The sequence below is a fragment of the Heterocephalus glaber genome, unplaced genomic scaffold, assembly GCF_053883595.1.
Source record: "Heterocephalus glaber isolate CG9 unplaced genomic scaffold, H.glaber_assembly_v1.0 deba00001472, whole genome shotgun sequence".
In the NCBI taxonomy this organism is placed as follows: Eukaryota; Metazoa; Chordata; class Mammalia; order Rodentia; family Bathyergidae; genus Heterocephalus; species Heterocephalus glaber.
In genome coordinates, this window is record NW_028258315.1 from 38,682,358 (window position 1) to 38,704,140 (window position 21,783).

The 21,783-nt window shown below is 36.0% G+C and overlaps 1 protein-coding gene across 34 annotated transcripts in view; it reads right to left on the reverse strand.

Moving 5' to 3' along the window:
• Positions 1-21,783, reverse strand: part of Celf2 (CUGBP Elav-like family member 2) — an 830,356-nt gene that overhangs the window by 265,333 nt on the left and 543,240 nt on the right. Inside the window, exon 3 of one of the 34 annotated variants that reach the window (XM_087181294.1) lies at positions 9,063-9,106. The exons of the other annotated variants lie outside the window; for them this stretch is intronic. The gene's annotated coding sequence lies outside the window, so the exon portion shown is untranslated. The remainder of the gene's footprint in view (positions 1-9,062; positions 9,107-21,783) is intronic. 34 annotated transcript variants of the gene reach the window in all.

The window sequence follows — 21,783 nt, forward strand, 5'->3', positions numbered from 1 at the left end:
GTTTTCCTTCTATATATGTCAAAATGTTTTACCAACATGACCTTATTTACTCAGGACTTAACAGGGGTGAGATATAAAAAGATTTCATATTTGTTGTTTTCAGGTATGGGGGTCCTGGATAAAATACTAAGATAATAGAACTAGGGTGGTAAGGGTATAGAAACAAAATCCTGTACTTTTCTATCTTTCTCTAAAGCCTCTGGGAACTCAACCTATTGTTTTTATTTTTCAGAAGGACTAATTCAAACACCAAGACTAAGATTAGAGAACTATTATGGGAGGCAACAATTGAGAAGCTGAAAAAGTTCTTAAATTGGTTCTGCACTGTCAGGTTGTATGAATATACAATCATTTGTTGTTTTGGTCAACAACAGATCACATAAATAAAGGTGGTACTATAAAATTATAATGAAGCTAAAACATTCCTATTGCCTAGTGATAGCTTAGTACCATCACAGCACAAGACTAATATGTTTATGGTGATGCTAGTATAAACAAACCTAATGCACTTGACAGCATATAAAAATATAGCACATAAAATTATGTACAGTACCAAATACTTGATAAAAAAGCAGCTATGTTACTGTTTTATGTATTATACATTCATCTGTACAGTACTCTTACTTATAAAAAGAAAGTTTACCATAAAACAGCAGCAGCCTCACACAGTTGTGTTTACATCTCTTGACTGAATCAATAGGACACATCAAGTGGTTGACCTATAGCATTTAGGTTTGTGCAATACTCTGTGATGCCTTAAGACACATTTCTCAGAACATATCCTCATCATTCACTGACATCACTGTACTACAAGAAATAACAATAAAACTAATCCCAAGAATCTAAGTTTCAATTTGAGAAATCTCTTGTGAAGAGCAGTTTGTTATCTAAACTGTGATGCATCCTTGTGTAGAAGACCTATCAGGAAATATGGATCCTGACTTATCTGGGTGTGACCCCCGGTTTGGCCTCTTCCTAGATATTTGACCATTATGGGGTGTCTTCTCTCATCCTCTATGAAGTGGAGGCAATGAATCAACCTCACAAGGCTGTTGTGAAGAATACATAGAGGTAACAAATGCTGGATATCTGCTTCACTGAAATTTCATGCCTTTCAACTTGATTACAAGGACCAGCGGCCTGCTTCATGTGGGGGCTTGCTACAAAGAAAGCCAAACAAAATTCAAGGAGACTCGATATTTTATTGATCTGGACATTTGATATAACTGTGTCTTTTCTCTCTATCTCCTTTAAACAGCCAAATTTCTCAGTAACAATTACTTATGCTGTGTCCATTGCCTCACCTTCCATTTCATCGCTAGTATTTCCAATCCAGCCTATAACTTCATCACTTTACTGAATTATCTTTCACTATGATTACCTTGTTGCTAAATCCAAGAACAATTTTTTAAAAAAAGTTTTCCTCTTATTTGACCCCTCTGGAGCAATCAATGCTATGTAATATTTTCCTCCCCCTCTTCCTTCATGCAGCACTCTCCAGGTTTTCTTCTATGCCACTGGTCTACCTTTACCAGTTTATCTGCCTCTTCTGGGCCCAAAATATTGATGATCCCAGAGACTGAGTTCTGGGTCCTCTCTCATTTTACACTCTCCCCTCGTTGATGTCAGATTGTTCAAGATTTTAATTAACTCAAGATTTTCAACTGAAACTAAGCACATATGAACCACAACCTTCCACTTCAAACCCAATCCACAATGTCTAACCTCTGCTTAAAACTTTGTTGGTTTCCCCTTTTACAATCTTCCACATGCATACAAAGAATTGCATCATGTATGCCCACTTCCTGCTCCAACATGATCCCCCAATCCGTATTCTCTTCATTCCAGCCGCATGACCTTCATTTACCCCATTTGTGAATCATTCTCTCTCCCACCTCAGGGCCTCTGCATGTGTCTTTCCTTCTATCTCTATATTCTCTGCCTGCCAAAGTCTGTATACCAGGAGAGAGTCACTATCATTTACCAGCTAAAGCCAATGGCCCTTTCTTTTTTCTCTTTTTAACTTTTTAAGAAATGAATTTCATAAAAAATTTAAAGAACAGAGAATACATTTTTGGAAATGATAATAAAAACAGCTAAAGTTTCATTCATTGTATGATAAGCTTTATAGATGCAGATACTCAAAATGGGCAATGTCTTTTGAATGGAACTGATCATCAAGTCTCTTGAATGAAGCTGGAACAGACCCATGCTGCAAATGCTGATTCCAGGATTTAAATACAGACAGGTTCTTACAGGTTCTAACTTATCATTACTTCTAGTTCTTAAAGGTGAATCACTGAGTGACATTTGAACATTTTGAACAATTTTTATGGACAAGAGAATCACCAGCTTCTTGGCTTAATAATTATAGAACAATTTCACTTGTAGATTTAGTAAAGTCATTTAGAATGACAATTTAATAATTTTTTCATTTTTACATCATGTATTCCTTCCAATTATCTTTATATATATACCTGCATTTGTCCATTGGTTAACCATAGGAAGCAAATTTTTGGTCCACATTCATCATAAAAGATGAAAGAATATTGTTGCCCTTTTTTTTTTTTGAGACAAGGTCTCACTATGTATTCCAGCCTAGCCTTGAACTCACAGTGGTCCTCCTGCTTCAGCTTCCCAAGTGCTGAGATTCCAGGTGTGTACCAAAACACCTAACTTATCACATGTATTTTTATCAAAAACATGATGATCCAGCTTTTCATTGCAAAGTGTTGTATGATAAAATACTTCCTACTGAATAATACCATATTGTTGACTCACTGATTTTGTTGAGGAAAATCCATTCAGAATATCTTCATCTGAAGAATAGTCTTATATTGTGCCTACAAAATGAATTAATTTTACCAGTATCATTAGAGTCTACAGACCTTTTACCTGTCCTTTGCATTTATCTATCTCCCTACTCCCACCTTAGTATCTAACCCAGGTCCATGCTTATGCTAGGCAAGTAATTCTACCACTCAGCTTTATCTACAGCCTTGTTTTATCATCCAAATCATGCCTACCACAAGATATCTTTATCAGTTTTCCTCTTTTGTTAGCACAGGAAAAATATAAACTTCTGAATTCTCAAGTATGTTCAACTAAAGATTTTTTAAATTTAGATTTTGAAAATGGTGATTTCAGGACTTTTTTTGGGGGGGTAGATTGGGAGTACTGGGAATTAAACCCAAAACCTTGGTACTTAGGTACATTCCCAGTTTTTTGTTTCATTTTGTTTTTTAATTTTTAGACAGGGTCTCTGAGTCACTGAGTTTCCCAGGCTAGGCTGGAAAATACAATCCTCCTGTCTTAGCCTCTTAGAGTACTGGGATTATAGGTGTGCACCACCATGCCTGGTTCCAGATTTCTTTTTTACCTTGTTGAAGATGATACAAAAACTGTGGGTCATGCAATTTTTTTTAAATCCAGAAAATAATAAAGCAGTAAACATTTAATTACTGCATCATCCTTAGGATGATCCAATCACTCTCTTTTACTCTTAAAGCAAAAATGAACTAATTTCTCATTTGATAAAGTAAAGGAAAGATAAGATCATTAAGATGCCACAATGTATCTTGGCTGTGTAAAAGAGTCCAGTGAAATTAACCATACGATAATGTAGGACAAAATAAGTTGTTTTCTGCCTTAAATTAAATAATACCACCCCACCCCCCAGAAAACCACAAGAAAGATAAAATTTATAGAATAGCAATTCTTAAAAACAGTTGAAGATGTTTCATACAAGAAACTCCAAAACTAAAATAGGGTCCAAATGACCCTGATGGTATTGAGAATTAAAGGCACTTACCTATCATTAAGATGTCAGTATTGTCTTTTTTCTTTTCCCCCCAGGGAAGGTTTTCTGGTCAAACTTGGTCAAACTTGCCTATTGTATAGTTTCATACATCATTTTCTTTTGTTTCAGAGCACTAAGCACAGTTGCACTTCAGCATTTATTGGTGTGATTAGTATCCATAATCAATGTCTGTTCTCTAACAAAACTAAGGGTTATGAAGGCAGAGAGATTTTGATCATCAGTGTCTCTGAGAATCAAGGATGGCACACAGTATGTCCTTAAGGATCCAACCCTAATTTGGTTCTGTTTCACCCTCATACAATGTAAAATACTTGTAAGAGCATGCTGTAGTTGCCCATTATTGCTTCATAATTTTTTCCTATGAGATCATTGTATTTTCATCCTCCCCTACCATACTCCCTACAGAATGATTCTTGACAAGTGTGAAGGAAATATTTACTATGTACGTAGTGGGGGTCAGGCAGTTTACATTTATTGTTCTGTTTTAATTCTCAAAATATTGTAGAATTAATATCTATTACTAGTCTAGTTTTACAAATGGGAACTGGGATTTAGTTTAATAACCTGCCCAAGATCACAGAACTAATAAGAGAGATTCAAATTCATGCTCTATCTGCCCCTTGCCTATGGTCTTTCTAGTCCATCCACTGAAATATACCAGGGAAGCATGTTCTATTTCTTTGACAACTATCCAGAACATGGAGTTTCTTGCTTGGAAAACAGTGGGTACTAAGTACTGTTGTCTAAAGAGCTATGATTCAATTTCAAAATCTAATATTTAGATTTGGTTTATCTGTGTGGGTTCTTTTTGTTTTATTTTTTATTCTGAAAAACTTGTAGTCTCCTTGCCTTGTGTATAGAATCTTATTTAAAAGTAGAATATATGCCACGCAGGTACTGAGAAGCATTTTTATTTTCCTTAGAAAACAGAAAGTCAGCTCCAATATATTAATGAAAGGGCAATAGGTATTACACATTTGTAAGCAAGTTTTACTTACCAAATTCAGTAAGAAAGTTTCCCAACAGGGAATTTGCCTTTTAGCAGTACCTCAAAAAATATATTTTCACTAACACAATGTTTATTTCCATAAAATATGACTTAAAAGAAGCCCAATGTTTTTAAATCTGTCAAATATGTACACATTTATATGTTCATATAAGAGGTTATAATGGCTTCCTCCTTAGAATTTATTTCACTCATACATTTCTATTATAGATTTTGGTTTCTCCTCTCAAAATACAACAAAAATTAATGAGGCAACATCATTAATATCCATAAAAAGGTTACAGTGACATTAAATGACTAATAACTTAATGTTGGAGGGAACTGAGAGTGAAGTCAAAGGTGCAAATTCAACTTCCTATTCATTAATTTCTACCTAGACAAGAATATCTATCAGGGACACGTGATAATTACTGTAGACTCTTACTGTTTTCTTTCACCCCAGAAACACGTACACCTGTGGTCTCAGTAGGGAGGCAAAAGATCCAGCATTAGCCATGGTATACACATCCCCTAAGTTTTCTTCCCAACTTCACTTCCTGGCATATAGAAAACTATGTTACAATTGGGAGATTATAATTTGATTAAGTTTTACAGATATGTGTGACCTGAGCCGCAACCGATCCCCTTTCCTAGTCCCTGACATGCATTGATCTGTATGGTCTAACCCACACACATTTCCAGACTGACCTGAAATCTCTCAGCTAGCCAGATATGGGGACTAGAACAGTTAGGAGGGTTAAGAGGCCTGAGGGTGATGAGTAAGTGTGATGGGTGCTCAAGAGTCTTGGGATGACTTAGGGTGGAGAAGGCATGAATGTTTTCCACTGTGGTTAAGAATTAAAAGCCTCCTGCCTAGCTCTGGAATACTGATTGTCACTTGTATGGCCTAAAGGCCTTGGGAAAGTCATTTATGCTCTGAGTCTCAGTTTCCTCACCTATAAAATGAAGATAACACCACCTAGCATTTAAAGGTGTTGTTAGGGGAATGGGGCTAATCAACGTACAGGTACTGGCAGCATACCCAACAGAGCCAGCATTAGCTATTCTTGTAATTTCTGGAGATAGAAAAATGAAAGAAAACATTTAAGAAAACATAAATACTCAAACATCTGATAAATGCCAAGGCACATAGTGAAACCAGATCAGTCTTGAATGCTCAATCACTTCCAAAGACTTTCCCTGTCACTACAATAAAGTTAAATCTTTGAAAGTCTCATGTAGTCCAGACCCCATCCCCCTCCACCCTGGCTTGCATGCCCCTATCTCCTTCTCCCCCCCCCCCCCCTTCTGCAGCAGCCACACTGGTCTTCGGGTTCCTCCTTCAACATTCCAACCACACTCCTGCTTCACAGAGCATTTTTGATGGACGTACCTTCCACCTGGACTGCTACTCCTACATTATGCATATCTCTCATCACCTTCCTGTATTTTTTTCTTTTCCCAATATCCCCTCTAGATAAAGTCCATCTTGATATTCTATTTAAAACTCCAATCCTCTTTCGACCAAATTCCCTCGTCTTGCTATATGCACCACCACCCCAAGCCCATGGCACCTTCTAACCTAAGCTGTTATAGTACTTAGTACTTATTTTTCATTTCCCCCACTAGACTGTAGGAAAGAGGGACTTATTTATATTTTTGACTGATACTCCATGAACATTTGTAAAATAAAGCCTGAGTTTATATTTTAGATTTACTTTTAAGTTTTTCCCTACTGGTTCAAAATGGAAAACCGTATCTTTACCCTTTCCCTTTTTAACATGAATGCATCTTCTTTTCATTACTGAAATCCCTTTTAATTCAAATGATCCAGGAAACCGCAAACAGCCCATTAGATGGTTCACCGATTACAAACTAACTTGTGCACTAACTTTCTACCAATCTCTTCCCCAAAACAATCTAAGGTCTTTCCAAGAATATTTCCTTTTAGCAGTGTAGGAATTTACTGTCAGATCTACTGGAAGAAATCTAAGGAGAATAAGATGATAATTTCATATTTAAAAAAAAATCATCATGAATAAGATGAACACTTGCATATACAATATAGTACATTAATTTTTGGGACAGGAGTTGATGGTTTGGTAGTGGCAATGATTACCAAACTTGTGGATATCCAAAAATCCCATGATGTATTGACCATCTCTCCAAAGAGAAAGCCCTCTGTGACAGAAGGTGAACTCCCTAAGTTATAAATGGGGAAAAAATCAACTTAAAATATATCAGCTGCTTAATTGCTCAATTTCTTTGACAGCAAAGCACTTTACACTAATAAAGCTGTGCATTAAAGAATTACCAAGAATAGTCTAGGTAACAAATTCCATACACATCATGAGAAAGAAATATTTCTGAAACTGAGAACAGGTCTGTAAAACTCTACAACATTTTTCTGCATGGTCTAATTTTAGATGATTCCCTGACCCCTGGAGAGTTTATGCTATGCCAGGCTTTCCCAACTAAAGCGACAGCTTTCTTCTTTGACTGTGGGCCACATTATCTCATGAATGAACTGTTATTTAGGTCAGTAAAGAGGTTCTGGCCTAATTGAATGTGCATTTCATCTCTGATGTTCATGCTCTATATATCAAGATTTGGGGTAATTATTGGGGAGTGAAGAAAAGATTGGTATCAGGATATAGAAGTGACTGTGACAATGCAATCCATTTGAAGCAGAGCAGATAAAAACAGCTGAATAATTTCAAATCTTCCAGTCGTCAGTGATATTTTAAACTATATCACCATCATCTATTGATATTACTTGCTTAGCTACCATGTCTTCCACAGTGTTGAATATTTTTGTTTTCCTAAACAAGATATGATGATTAATTTTAGCTTTGAAGCTTTAGGGTTTTATAAAAACAATAATGATGTACTATCTATTGTTTTTATAACAAACAAGCAAAAATAATTACTTGGCTTGATGACCACAGAGCACCACAAGGAGAGAGCTGATAGAAATGAGTTGGTGAAAATAGTGAATTAATCTAAATATAGAGCATGATTGAGGAGAAACAAAATTGAAAAGGCAGAAAAGCATCAAGCACTATGAACTGATTTGGAAATCCCAGTCTGGACCCCAAAATTAGTCTAAATGGGCCAACAAAATAAGATGATCCTGTGAGTGGTACATTCAGACTTTGAAAAGACTCATTCTTTTACCAAACTAAGAAATACAAACTCCAGGAGGATCCCCTGATTAAGTCTTTTGTCAATAAGGGCTAGGAGTCAGTGTGATCTATGGCAGACACTTAGGATATCTATTGAACAAACTCAGGCATGTAGAGTTTCCTGTAATTCAAGTGAGTGACTACAACTCCACTGAGTGAACACAGTTCTGCAGAAGCTACAAAACATACATTATCTAATGCAAAAGGCACATGTCCAGCCTTTCCTTCCCTTCTTGCCCAAGAAAAAGACTCAAAGATGTTCTGACTTACCTGGTCTCAGAAGGACGCAGGCATGAATTCTCTTTTTAGTCACTCAAGTGATTCTTATGTGTAGACAAAAATGACAACCACTGATCTATCAAAACACTGAATTCTCAAACATTTTTATACAGTAATGCTTATCAATATTGACAAGTGAGAAAACGTAATATTCTTGCTTACATTTTTTTCAACTTTTAATTATTATCAGTACATATTTGCAGTACATAATGTTTACATTCCTTGAGGGGAACTGGTATATATACATAACACATCTAAATTATTTTTTCATCCCCTATCCTTCCCCTCTCCATTTCTGGATACTCTTCCCATTTGCAAAAGATGTATTTTCCTATTTTCTATTATTTATCTTTTATTTCGCTCTTTATTTATTTTTTGGGTCTCATTTAAAAGATACCTGGCACACTTCTGTGCCATTTTAAGAGAATATGATTTTGAAACTTAAAATATGTACATACATCCTATGAATATTTTATTTAATATTAAGTGAAGCAATAAACCCTTTGTCAAAGCCAGGCATGGTGGCATATGTAATCCCAGCACTCAGGAGGCTTAGGTAGGAAGATTGCCATTAGTTGGAGACCAGCCTGGACTATATAATGAGTTCAAGGCCAGCCTGAACTACATAGCAAGACCTGTCTCAAAAACAAAACAAAAAAATAACCTCTTCTCTAAGACATTTTAACTTTAGATGTGATTCCAAATTACTTTGAAATTTTTTTTAAAATGCCATTCATGACGCCTAACATACAGTAATACTTTCAAACAAAAATTGATAAATATAAGTCCATACCTGCAGTACTGATGTTTACATGTTTCTGTGCTTAGGTTTCATAACTGAAACACAAGTGCAATAGTTACTTGAATGTCTCCGTCAACATCTCTCATTTAACACGTTCACAATGGGGCCGTAGTTCTTATGTTACCCCCTGGGTGGATTGAACCACGGGTGATACATACATGACTGTCCCAGTGGGCAGCTTTTTATCAATTTTATTAGTGAAAACACTGATAAAAGTGATTAAACCTGCTTGTACCACCAGTGGTACAAGTCACCCAATGGGACAGTCACATGTACCACAGGTGATTCAAGCTGGTAGGAATGTGTTAATGATTACAAATCACTTCACAGATTGATTCCAGTAGGGAGCAAATATTTGACAGGCAGCTGGCACTTTATATGTAGTATGCATGTCTCTAAATATTTGATCTCAATGCACCTCAGAGAAGGATGACACCATAATTGTGAAAGTGGTGATGCAGAGTTAAAGCTACAACACTGAGGCTGTAAAATGCAATAACTTCAGAAACACTAAGACCCCACCATGCAAAAATACTCACCATACCCAAGTTCTATTTTTACCATAATTAGCTATTTTATTATAATAATCAACCTAGCACATAGTAGGTACGTAGGTACCTTACTTCTCAGGGAGTGTGCAAAAATGCCTTTTGGATGACAAAGGCCCCTCTCGTGCTGGGAGTGGAGTACCCAGAGCTATCTTATGTGAGTGGAAAGTTTTTTGTGTGAGGTTCACTCAGTACCTACAAACTAAATTAAGCTGCAAAGCATATTCCACATTATCTCAGGTAAGACAGCAGAGTAAAACAACTTTAGCTGATCTCCTTTAGAGATCACAGGGCTGCTCAGCAATTTGATAAGCAAACTGGACTTCCAACTCTTCAAATACCTGGCTCTCTTGTGTTTACAAGCCAGACAACAGCACCAGTTCATGTATATCCCTCTTTTCTTCCTCTTCTATTTAGAGCCCTAGCCTCTAATTTCAAAGATTAGCATTTCAGATAAGCTTTTATATGAAAAGAATCCCAGAAAGAGAACTTACGGCCAATTCAATTGTTTGTATCTATTATGATAAGCTTCATCATATGAAGGCTGAAACTTGTACTAATCAGATAAACTCCAGTATTTTAGAAGCAAAGGCTCTATTCTCTCATTCAGGCACACTGCCAGAAAATGGGAACTGTATTGTATGTCTGAGCTTTCAGATACTCAACAAAATGGGCCTGGGTCTGTAAAGAGTTAAGTTTCCTGAAGTGAAAGCACTATTCTGGCATTCTTACACGCCTGAGGCCAAGTCTGCCTTTGGTCCCTAGAAAGCCAGTGCATTTCCCATCTTCTATCCTGACTGCTGTTACCTTAGAGTCTGTGGCCATAAGTTTATTGCAGTTGCACAACTCTTCTTTGGACTCTGGAGAAGCCTTAAAATCTTTGATGCAGGGAAGCAAAAGCAGTCACATGGGATGTTTTCACCATCTCACTAGATTTCTCCAACAGGCACAGCCTTAAGAAGGGCTGCACTGTGTAAACAAAATACTGTACTTTCCCTCATTATGAGAAAAAGTCCATTTCCCCTGAGTACCTATTTAGTAAGTGCTCCTAGTAATTTGATTTCTATCTTAGTAACAAGGCTCAAATATCCCCTCCTCCCTCTGAGTCAGACCAAATTATTAAGTCCTACATACACATAAACTCAAGCAGACAAATTAATCTCCACTCTAAAATAGTCACGTGCCTTCAATCAAGTTAAGTGAAAAAGTCAGGAATTAAGGAATGGAATACATATACCAGCTAACTCATTAAAACAACATCACCATGTGATAGAGAGAAGTCATATAAGGGAAAGTGGTGTGAAATGAGAGTCAGACTCCTGGATAGTGTAGGACACTGAAAGTTCTTTTAACCTTGACTATAGCTTAATTGTCGCACATACAAAATAAAGTGAGTAAACAACACTTCACTCAATTTGCTCTCATCGGCTGTTGAAAAATAACACTTTATACTTTAGTGTAGTATTAAAGCAGAATTCTTAAAGCCAACAGAAGTGAAGTGGGAAGAAATACGATGTATCTCCCTAAAAACGAGTCTTTTTCATCAAAGACCCATACAGGAGAACAGTTACAGGTGAATACATTCCACATATAGGAGGACAATTTATGGAGAGTGCAGTACTTAAAAGGTCATTACATGGCTGAGCTCAGGCTAAACCAGTCTAGTACTTTATTTATAATATTTTGCATCACATTTAACTTATACTGAAACGTGAAATTTTCTAGTGGCTCCAGAGGAGAGGGCTTTAACATTAGACTTAGAGTTATTTTTTTCCTTCAGATAACATATTCCCATTTGGTTGGGAATAAAGTATTTTCATTTTGCTCAGCCTACTGTTTCTTTCCAGGCAATTTAAAACCTAGACAGGAAAAAATAAAAAAGGAGGAAGAAAAGAAAAATTCCTATTTAACTTAACATGCTTCACTAATTGTAAAAAGTAGACTTTCCCTTGCTTAGTATAATTGTTCTTTGTGGTGGATTGCTAGCAAATGTCAGAATCTTGTTGGGTGCATTATTTTAAAGTACATCTTTCTGATAACATGAGTTAAAGGAATGATGCTGGGGTTTGGGAAGATAAGCTAGTAAACAAAAACATCTTGTGGCTCTTGTATTTCCTAGATCAGAAAGTGATAATCACCATCACTATATCGTGTCCTCACACTTAAAAGGCAGCTTTTAAGTACATCATCAAGAGAGGGGAGAAAAACAGAAAGAAAAGACTACTATATCAACGGCTTTGAGTGTATAATCAGGGTTTGTTTCCATAAAGGCCAAACATTCTTCTGGATTAACACTTGTACAAATGGCATCCTCCCCCACAAGGCCACCTCCAGGGCTTCTTTGTGAGAGTTTCTATGGCAAGTAGTTATTTATCATGTCTTTAACTTGTTTTCCTTTTTCTCATGTTTGCCCTGCACATTAACATTTAGCAAAATAAAATTTTCTTCCAGGTGAAAGTAAGCTGGAAAGTAAGTTGTTCATAGAATCACCATTTCCTCTGGTAACGGTTAAGCTCACAGAGCTACAGCATAACAAGATGGGGTGGTGAGTTTGGAAACCCAGGGCTTGAGAGGCCACAGAAGCAGGCTCCCCTCCACAATGGCCACCTCCCAGAGGCCCACACAGTACTCTCAGGTCTGGGCACATTTCACACCAGCTACCAAGGCATCTCACAAGTCAGGTTGGGAACTCTTGTTCTTTGAGGGACTGTATCTGTTGCCTCTTGAGATTGATTTTTCATCAGGGCAGACTTTTCCCTGTTACACAGATGGTACCAGAGCTTCAAGAGCCTCTGCTCACTAATCTTCCCAGCACAGCCTCCCCAGAGGCCTACGATTCAGAATCCATATGAAAGAAGGTGACTGGACACCTCACTCCAGTAATTCTTTTTTTTTGGTACCAGGGATTGAACTTGGGTCTTTCTGCTTGTGAGGCAGGCGGCAGAACCACTGAGCTAAATCCCCAGCCCTCATTCCAGTAATTCTTCCCCTTTTCCCCTCCAGAAATGCGTTTAACTGAGGGCTTGGGTTTTGTGCCTGACTATCCTTCCGCAGGCCTTGCCTGTCACTGCATAAAACCCCCCAGTCTCATGTCTTTATTTCTTTTTTTTTTGCTGATGTTTACAGAGTTATTTTCTAACATCTATGCTCTTTCAGACTTTGATTAGAATGCACTGATCAATCAAAAAGATTTGTTTATAATGTTGGCTCTTAGTGTCTTCTTCACTGCTTCTAAAATTGGTTGTCTACCATTTTAATGAAAATGAATCCTCCAACCTTTTCTTCTCTTTGATGTTTTGTGAGTCTTCTATCAAGAAATAAATCAGCACTCTTTGTAAACATTTCATTTTTACCTTTAAAATTTATAATCCTGAACTCCCTTCATAGGAAATCACTTCAAATACCTTCCTTCCTACATAAGGTTCAAGATTCAATTACATCCATCTCTCCCTCTCACTTTGCATCATCACTGCATTTTATGGAATTTATGCTTATAATTGCATCTTATAGCTCTCTTTATCTTGTACAGAGACTGTCAGTGTTGAGAATCTTGTATAGGCATAATAAATCATCACTACCTGATTGGTTGCAAACTACAGAGCATGCTATTAGTTAGCTACCTATTCCTAGTTATGCATTTTTAAAAAGGGAGGCATTACTTTTAAAAACATCTAACCATTTTCTATAGAAACAATGCCTCATTTATGAACTAGTCCTACAAATATGATGGAGTATAAAAGGGCACATTCTATAAGTAGAATGAACTATTTGTGTGATTATAAAATGCATATTAAAGTATTTTTATATGACTGTGGAATACATATAGGGTACTATGTTGTACATACACTGCTACCTGTAACAAAAATCTCCTATTTCCATCAGAAGTTCTGTCTACACACAGGCTCAGTATTCTGCATTTTCAATGGACAAACATGCTGAAACCAATTCTGCCTAAAACAAACAAAAACTCTTTCTAAATGCATTTCGTGGATTTAGGACATTGTCACAAAATCACTACTCTTCTGTGTGGCTCCCCTGGCTGCTTTTAAGGCTTTGTTTTCCAATACAAAAGCAGATTTGAGCATTGCTTGTAGTGAGTGCTGTATATGGGATTTAAATAATACAGCAGTTGGGATTGAAAAGAAACCTTTAGAAATGGCTAGATAGGGGATACTCCAGATGCGGAAAAGGGAAAAGAAGCAAAAATTCACATGTAAAAGCTTTTAAGATGGTGGCTATCACATTTGCACTTAGTCTACTGGATCTGCCTCACATTCCAGATGGTATCAAGAGTTTAGGAAAGCTGTTGGGATCAAAATTAGGTCATGTTTAAGGAAAAAAACAAGACAAAACAAAACAAAACCTTTTCCTCTTCATGATCCCATTTCAGAGAATATCTTATTTAGGATAAATGTTTAATAAGCATCTAAATCAAGCACATCTATCCTATTCATCCACTCAGTGCATGAAATCTGAGGGCATGTGAATGACCAAAAAAAAGCTTTGAAAGGAGAAAATGTACTTATATGAACTTGAATTGTTTGTTAAATATAAATTAAACTCTATTGAAACAATTCTAGGACTGTGGGTGTAGCTCAGTGGTAAAGTGCTTACCTAACATGCACAAGACCCTGGGTTTAATCACCAGTACTAAAATAAAAAAAAACTATTCTATATAAAATGATCATATTTTATTAGAAAAATATTTCTACCATTCTTTCTTGGTCATTCCAATTCAGAAGCTTGGAAGTAACAGGAATTTGATCTTGTTCATAAAATACTCCACGATGAGATGGTAGTACTAAATGATGGAGATATCAACCTGGACTTTTAAAGGCATTCTACAAATGAATAATCTATCTATTTGCTTTTTATGAATATGTATCTTTCACCTGTATTCAATGCTGACTAGTAAAATACACAGAAAGGAAAAAATATGTAACGTGTTAATACCTTTCTCATCTTTTTTCAGTTTTTCTGGGCAACAGGAAATTTGCACAAATGATTTATAAATACATAGAATGTAGGTTATTACCATTATGGTAATGTTTATAATTTAAATCTATAATAGCCCATAGATTTGCATGTTACACAATACACTAGAAAAGGATGCTTATAGTCTTCCCTGAATGGTCTCAAGTCTCCTGTTCTGACCTTCTTCTGACCTTCACATTTCATATGTCCATCAGTACCAGTTTACAGACTACAAGGGCATTACCAAGTTTACTCCAGTGTTTTATGAAATGAGCTAGTAAAGAAAAAAGTGATGAAAAAAATGAAGGTTTTGTTGAAGGGAATATAATGGAGTAAAGGGCATTGCTATGTATCCTATATAAATACTCTACAGTGCTATACAAATATGCACCAGTTTTACAGTAATAATCAGTGTTTATTGAGGACTACTTATATTCCAGGCTCTATACTGTTTCATGTACATTATCTTAGTCCTAATAACTTGAAGAGATAAGTTGAAGAATCTGTTACTTTTCCAGATATTAGCAATTATATACCAAAGTTAATTGTGGTTATGTTTGGATAGTATCAAAATGAGATATTTTTCTTTATTTCCCAAAATAACTAAATGTTATTCCAGTATTCATAATAGTAATAATATCAATATAACTTACAAAAAATCGCCAAATGTACATAGTCAGGAAGCTACCAGAAAGAAATCAATGTCTATAAATATTTAAATTGACTCAATCTTTGAAAAATATGTTTATTGGAACAAAAATGACAAATTTGTTGATGCAAAAACAAAATCCTTTAAGTCTAAAAATGAGAGAGTAGGAAAAAGATTTTTTCTCATCCATTCATCCATACACATAGTTCAAAGTGATGCTAAATATGTTTGAATACATTTTATTTCCTCAGCTGTACCTTTTAGGTTAAAGAGCAGACCAATGGCAATATGCAGGAGAGAATTTTTTAATTTTTATTTATTTATTTTTAAAAAATTTATTTATTTTTGGTACTGGGGATCGAACTGGGGACCTTTTGCTTTTGAGGCAGGTGGCAGAACCACTAAACTAAATTCCCAGCCCTAGGAGAGAATTTTTTGCACAAAAAATACTGAATGATCTACTTAACTGAATTCTTAACTTAATTCATCTACTGAACTGAAGAGATAGTCTATTGAGGGAAAACTATCAGTTGATCCAAGAAAAAAAATGAATGCTGTTGTGTGACATTTTGTTAGGAAAGTAACTGATAAAGCCAAAGAATGTGTCATATAATTATATAGTTCATAATTTAAAGTCGTAAGTAAACTGAACTTTTTGAAGGTCTCCTCTCCCTGGGAGAATTTAACTTACTTTTCTAATAAAATTCTTTGAAATGATGAACTTAATACTATAACATTTATCAAAAAAAGACAGTATTTTCTCTTCTATTATCTTTATCCAGTTTTAGTATTAGCACAATGTTGATTCCTAAAATGAGAGAAGTGTTCCTTCTGTTTTCTGCTTTAAATGTTTGATATAATTTATCAGTTAAAATGTATATGAGCCTGCTGTTGTCATATAGGTAGGTTTTCAAGTTAGGAATATACTTTCTTTAATAGGTGCTATTCAAATTTTATATTTCTTCCAGAGTCAGTTTCATTAATTTTTCTTCCAAGGTACTGCATAGAAGTTGTCAATTTATTTCAAAAAAGACTTCTGTAATATGCTTTCTATATCCTTTTAAATTCTGTAAAATCTGTGGTAATGTCCTCTAAATCTTGATATTGTAATTTTTAAAAAATGGATAATTGATATTGTGTAATAGGAAGAAAAGGTCTTAAGGAGTAGGGGAAGTGGGGGGGGGTAGGGGAAAGGAAAGAAGGGAAAAGAAAAAATATGAGAAAAGGAAAAAAATGGAAACTAAGTCTTTGTAAATAGGGAAGGGTGGAGGGGGTGAAGGGAGGGCAGGGGAAGGGGAAAAAATAAGAACCAAGATACGTCATATAAAGGTACAAGATCCCAATGATGAATGTAACTGTATTGTATACCTAAAATGTACCAATAAATTTAATGGGAAAAAAAGACAGTATTTATCAAAAAGTCAACCCAGCCTCTAATCAATAGGCAAGTTAAATACCATAACATGGAATTTTACCTCAGGACAATAATGAGCTCAATAGTTAGTATGGAGCAGCTAAAACACTGTGTGAAAGTCAACAAATTTTGAAATCAGAAGCTCACTACTATGTGACTTATTAGGTCTAGCCCCTGAATATATTTACTTCATTTTCTCAGCCTAGTTTCCCCCTGAAAATTCCATCAAAATAGCAGGATATCTACTTCACAGGGTTGCTTCTTCAAATTGCATCAAACAAGTCCTTTAGTGGAGAGGGAGGGAGGAAGAGAGGGAAGGAGGGAGAGAGAGAGGAGAGAAAGAGCCCTTTGGGTTATAAAAGATAGCATTTTTTTATGGTTACTGTCAGAGAAATTTAAGATCCAGAGATAATTACAATAAACACAAGATAATTAAAGAACAGAAAGTAAATTCTATCTGCAACTAGCTTCTTTTTTTTTTTCTTAAATTCTTTTATTGGTACATTTTAGGTATACAACACATTACATTTCTCATTGGGAACTTGTACCTTTATATGATGTGTCTTGTTTCTTATTTTTTCCCCATTCTAGCTTTCTGTTTTTAAATATGGCATTGGTTGGTTCTGAACATGGTAAAAGTCCATCTGATAACCTTCAGGACAGCACTCATGGTCCTTGTAACAATGATCATGCTCATCTAAGAAAACACACGTGGGCATTACACTGTGGTGATTTCTCAGACCAAACAACCTAGAATTTGGTAACAGCAAAAAGAAAAAAGAAAAAACTTTCAATCTTAGGTGTCTAGATCAAGCAAAGTTAGGTAACAGTAATTTAGAACTATATTATCTAAACTAATTTTGTTGCATCTCTGAGAAAAGGTAAAGGTGTCTACTGATAAAATCTTTTCAGACTTTGCCCCCAAGAGTCCACAGACCCATTTTAGCAAAACAAAGTAGTCTGCTAGATAGAGGGGCGATGGATGTACAATAGGAAGCTGGCACAATAATCCAGAAAATAAGAATGGAGATGTTGGGATGCAGAGGCAAGGGCCCATGAGAGCTGGTGGAGACAGGCTGTATAGCAAAAGTGCCTGACTCAGGATGAAAAAAAAATGGTGGAAGAAGAATCTGAACAATATGAACAATGATAGCAATGAGAAATGGTCCCCCCAGTAGTGCCAGTACTGCTCAGCAGAACCAAATTAAACCCAACATTCTGGGCTCTAAAAAAGCCAGGTTCTGCTAATACATTTTCTACCCACCCCAATTTCTGCCAGTTAGTAGTGACAATCACCTCATGCATGTCCTAGTAGTATTTAATGCCCAAGCCTAACATAATGCCCAAACAATGATTTTGATTTAATGATTTTTAAATGTTTGATTTTCTTTTACCATTCAAAAGAGATCAAAACAAGCAGGATGTTTTTAAACCTGTTACACTGGATTTCTCTGAAAACTTCAGGGACAAAGAGTTCGGGACACAAATAATGTTCTGTTCTCAGCGAGCCACATTTTCTGTGGCTCATCAACTCCTCCCACTGCCATTCGGTTCCCTGCCCTTAGTAGGAGGCCAGTTTGTCAAGAAATCCAGAGGGAGCAAGAAAGCTGTAGCAGCCCAGTTGAGCAGCAAATCCTGATGAAGCTATTCAAGTAATGCCTGCCTCTGCAGGCCCTTTGAGCACCTGACAGGCCACAGGTGGTCCTGTCTGACCAGCAAATATTTATTACAGCCTTGAGAAAGCACACAGACAATAGAGATCCAAGAGGACATTACCAGCCCTCCATATTGGTGATGTTCTTCTTCTGTGAAGATGCATTCTGTTAGCACTGTCCGTGCAGCATTTTTCCTCTCTAGAATATCCAGTGCATTCTAAACCCACTCAAAGGAGAAAAAAAAAGATTACCCTAAGGAAGCAGGCAAGACATTATGAGTAAACAGTATTTCTATGAATATTTCCTATTTCCAATTCTATGAGCCTAAGTGTGTACAGGAAGCATGGGGCAGTGCAGAAAAGGAGAGATACAGACACAAAATGCTAAACTTTGAGGAAAAACAAGAGATCAGAAAAGTAAAGGACAGAATAGGCAACAACAACAACAACAAAAAGCACGACAAAGGGAAAGGGAATGACAAGTACCACTGAATGACGCAGACTAAAGAAAATCAGAGATCTTGGTTCACACTGTTTTCGCGGACTGTCTTTAACCTCTCCTCCATCTATTTTCACTGTAAAACAATTAGACACAGAGAATCTGGTCTAGTAAAAATCCTGTTGACATTAGAATGCAGTAAAGTGCTGACAGAATCCAGCACACTTGAACACATGTACTTTTCCAAATAAATAAAATATCGCTAAAAGTCAAGTTCCTCAGACTCAGTCCAGACTTCCATGTGTAATCCAACACTTGGAAAATTGTGAGGGGAGGAAAAGCACACAGAAATGCCATTCCAAAGGAGGGACCCACATAAATAAAGGTAGCTATCAGAAATATTTGGAAGGCCGAAGTTCAATTTTCTTTCAGCAAGGGAAAAGTAAAGACTTTCTTTTTTCCAACACAACAGTTTGTTCAAGGTTACATAAGAACATGCAGAAAACAAGAAGTGATCTCCTTCTTGCCAATTTTTCATGGTAATAGGTTACACCCAAGATCCCACTCAATTCTGTACATGCTTTGCAGCTTCTCAGCAGGCTTCTAATACCTGATGGCAGTATACAGAGACAAAAACCAGGCTGTGAAGTATCTAATTTCTGTTTTCCTGACAATTTCAATGATGTTGTGCTTCCTGTCATTCACTTAAATTAGGTATTCTGTATTTGAAACATTTACATGCAACACATTTATGTGTGTGCGAGCTTTGGCGTTTTAAAACCAACTAATTCATACACCTACACTTGTAATTACAGTCAGTGAATATGAACCAGATTGGCTAAAACAGAAAATGACAGTGCTCTGTAATATATCAAGTTAAAAAGTTTGTATTATCCCTTAAGAAGAGAGAGGGGAAAGACTGTGTTCCTTAACTCTACCTTAGATGTTCTAAGAATGTGTTTTTACAGCTCAGTGGATCTTAACAAGCATAATATTGCTGTCAAATGAGGGTGATCTAACTCTTTCCAGATGTCATTAGTCCTTATGTGGGGGTGGAGGTGGGGATGAAAGAAAACAAGAAATGGTGGCACTAAATCATCTACTGTCACAAATAACCTCCCTGGAATTAAAAGTAAAAGTATATGAATTGAAGTAACTGAGAAAACCCTATGTTCAGAAATTTAACAATCAGATCATAAAATGTTTAGATTCACCTCTCATCAACTTTATATAAGCATTATTGAAACAGCTAAAACTGCATCATATTCCATTCATTGACAATTTAAAAAATAGAAGAGGCAAGAGTCCAAATGCAAAGAAAAGAAAAATGTCAACTTTTCTATTGTCAGTAGTGTTAATAACCTGCAGCTATAAAACTTTACTCTTTCCTTTGACAGTGTCGTAGAGATTAATAGTCTCCACAGTTCAAACTGTACTTCCTTGACATTTTCTAGTGACTGGGAAAAATGGCATTAAAGGCACAGAGTATTGCTAACTGGAATACGGCCTTAGGGAGTGATGGAGGAGAGATGGAGGAGAAAAATGAACCTGAAAAGAGTACAAACTGGCAAGGAACAATTCTTACATTTGGATAGATGGCTTTATGAGCTTGTTTAAATTATGAATGACTGAGAGTTAAATTGATATTTAGTTGAGTTTTCCATAATTCTGAAAGTTGACATATGGGAGAGGGAAAAAAAAACCCATGACTGCCCTGCAGTATTTCACCCTAGAAAGGCATTTGGTAATAACATTGTACTGGATGAATTAGACAATAACATTTTGTTCAAACATAGGCAATATAGGGAGAAAATGCTTATGCTCCAGAAAAATTCAATACCTTTCCTAAATTCTGACTTGAGACTAAGGTCTTAGGTAACTGAATTAATAAACAAAGAATCTGTTTACTACCTTTAAATCTTCCAAAAGGATTTTTTCTGCTTTGAAAAAGATCCAAAATTGTCTTTTTTGTATCTGTACAGAAAAGAGGTATTTTCTATATCTCTGAGACTTCTTTTGGAAAGAAAAATGATATGATGTGAGGGTTTTCACAAAGTATTTCCCAAAAACAGGGTCTGAAAACATCTCCCCTTCCCTAACCACAGATCATTATAGTCATATTAAAGATTCTGACAGTCCTGAAGTAAAGAATTGAAGATACCTGTTTAACTTCGTCAACTCTAGGTTAACTAGGTTTAACTTTATTTTTGTCAGAGTCCTTTTCAGCCATAGAACTAATGTTCCATGGAACCTACTTCAGAAAACATTAAAAATCTAAACTCATGTGTTGCCTGTGAGTAGACTGAAATTATATTCAGAAATTCAGTGGAAAAAAAGATATGTTAATTATTTTTGTATAGTATTTTATTCCCATGTATGTAGTAATAGGTTAGTAGAAACTGCAATTTATAGAGATTGCTTTTTTTCTGTCCTAATTAAGGAAAATACCACTTTCCTCTAAAATGCTTAAATATGAAGAGTTTTAAAAATGTACAAAACAAACCCTCAAAATTCTTTTCTGGTGAAGAAATATCCAAGTGTTCACATTCAGAAAAATGTGAGAGAATTAAGCAATGAATTTGGCAATATAATAATTCTAAACAATCCTTCCTTTACAAGTCCAATTTGTTTTCCAGCACTTCTCTATTAAGCTCCTCCTTCCCAGTAACTCAATCAAAAACTAGCTTAGTGGAGTCTGTTACAATCAAATTTAAAATTTTTAAAAAATGAAGCAACACGATAAGGGCTTCAACTTCACACTAACTGAATGGAAAGACCTAGTGAAATGATATTAATGATAAGGGATTTGGAATAACTCTGTGGAAAGTGCAGGAATTCTCATGCACATATTAGTCCTCAGAGCTCTGTTGGCTATTAGTGTTCTGTGTAAAATGAGTCAAGAAAGGAAGGGGTAAATGAGAACATCAGAGTAACTGAAAATGATAGTACTTCAGGGACCACAGAAGCCATGAAAATTAGCACTCAGCCCTCATGCCCAAGACATAAAAGAAATCAGGACAGTCTTAATGAGAAT